General features: G+C 41.7%; 1 pseudogene; it reads right to left on the minus strand.

Moving 5' to 3' along the window:
* Positions 1 to 676: 676 nt before the first annotated feature.
* On the minus strand, positions 677 to 1,027 carry LOC133770565 (cyclin-dependent kinases regulatory subunit 2-like; annotated as a pseudogene).
* Positions 1,028 to 2,301: the final 1,274 nt, after the last annotated feature.

Consider the following 2,301-nt stretch of genomic DNA (forward strand, 5'->3'; position numbering starts at 1 on the left):
GAGACCGGGAAGAAGCTCCTGGCTCCAGATCGGTGCAGCTCCAGCCATTGCGGCCATCTGGGGAGTGACCCAGCGGGTGGAAGACCTCTCTCTCTGTCTCTACCTCTCTCTGTAACCCTGTCTTCCAAATAAATAAAATAAATCTTTTTTAAAAAAAGAAAATTGTAATTTCCAAAAAGTTTAAGCATAGAATTACCATATGATCCACCCATTACACTTCTGATTATATATGGGAAAGAAATGAAGTAGATATTTGTACATCTGTGTTCATGGTAGTGTTATTGACAATAGCCAGAGGGAGAAAGCAACTCAAGTGTTTGTAAATGGGTAAACAAAATAGGATATATATGTAGGTACAGTGGATTACTATTCAGCCTTAAAAAGAAAGAAAATTCTTTGATTTTACATGCAACACACAAGCTTTATTTAACAAAGGTAACAGGTAAAATCACACGGGCACTTATATTAAGAGGAAAACTGACTAGATGGAATTTTATCTTAAACATCTACAGCAACTACTTGCAGTTGCATTTGAGCTCTGTTGCTGTGAAGACTACAGCTCATGCACAGGTGTGGGTGAATAATTTGTACATTTTTTTAGGTATTCACTGAATACTACCTTAACACATGGATGTGAAATTTGAAAAAGATTTAATTGACCATCTTCAGATATACTTCACTTTTGTTGATGTTTTGTAAGAGATCATCTGTAAAGAAGAATACACAGTTCTGGCTCATGAATCGTGTAATGAACCCACCCTAGACTCTGCTGGACACCAAGTCTCCACCATTCCTCCTCAGATATCAAGTGGGTTTTGGATACTTGCTTGGAGAGTTCTCTGGGTACCGTGACATGCTGGTACTTGTAGTGCTCATCAAAGTACTTAACCCAGTAATAAATCTGCTTGTGGGCCAACTTACAGGCGCACAGTGGGCATGGAGAGACTAGAGGGTGCAGAGCTGGGGAAGCAACCACACCTCCATGTCTGTCCAAGGCAATGACTCCAGAAAAGAAATTCTGACACATGTTACAACATGAATAAACCTGGAGGACTTAATGCTAAGTGAAATAAGTCAGTTACAAAAGGACAAATACTGTATGATTCTTATGCAAGATACCTAGAGTAGTAAATTCATGAACACAGAAAGTAGAATAGTGGTTGCCAGGGGCTAGGGATAGAGGTGATGGGAAGTTACTGTGCCATGGGTACAGAGTTTCAACTTGGGAGGATGAATAGGTTCTAGGCTTGGATGGTAGTGATGGTTTCTCAGCAGGTATGTACTTAATACCACTTCACTGTATACTTAGAAATGATTCAGATGGCAAATTTTCTGTCATGTGTATTTTATCACAAAGAAAAGAACAACAACAATTCCACATGCCTGTGCTTTGACAACCCCCTTCCCTCCAAGCCCAGGCAACTTCTGAGCTGCTTTCTGTCAGTATAGGTGAGTTCTGCCAGTTCAGGAGCGTCTTGTAAATGGAGTGATACTGAATGTACCTCTTTGTGTCTGTCTGGGTTTTTTTTTTTTTTTTGTTAGGCATAATGAGCTCAGTATTTTTCTCTATTCTGCATACTAAACGTGAATCCTGTTGTAAGGCCTACGTAAATCTGAAGGAGGCCTTGCTGAGGAAGGAAAGGCTGTTCTGGCGGAGAAATGGGCCCCATCCAGCCAAGGGCAGCTAGTGACAACACCAGTGGAGGAGGGCACAGTCCTTCACCTTCTCTCATGCTCTCTTCTGTTTCCCACTCAGCAGCTGTTTTGTTCCAAATGTGCCAGCTTTTTTCTTTCTTACCTTTTTCTTCCCCCATCTGCTGGTTTACTTCTATGAGTGAAGTGAATGTTCATGTTTTTAAATGTCATATTTTGAAGCAAGCAGCCCTTTCTTCTATGGCAAGACTGCTAGTTGCTTTCCAACATCGATTCTCCCCCTCTTAACATTCCCTGATTTGGATATCAGTAAGATGCTACTATCTCAGCCTCTCCTGCAGCTAAGTATGGCATATGATTAAGCTCCTGACAATGACCTTGCATGGAAGTGATTTACATAATTCCAGGTCATGGCATGGACAGAATGTGTCATCTTTCTCCAAACCTTCTCCTCCATCCTACTGCCTAACATGCTGGGGCCCCCAGGACCGCACAAGTGAAGCCAACACCCAAAGTATGACAGAGCTACCAGCCACAAGGATCCTGTGTTGCTGTGGAGAGATAGGTGTCTGTGTTGTTTGAGCCATTATTATCTTGGTCTTCGTTACAGTCTCTGAATACTTACCATACCTACGATAAATCCCAACA

This window comes from Lepus europaeus, chromosome 11 (assembly GCF_033115175.1).
Source record: "Lepus europaeus isolate LE1 chromosome 11, mLepTim1.pri, whole genome shotgun sequence".
Taxonomy (NCBI): domain Eukaryota; kingdom Metazoa; phylum Chordata; class Mammalia; order Lagomorpha; family Leporidae; genus Lepus; species Lepus europaeus.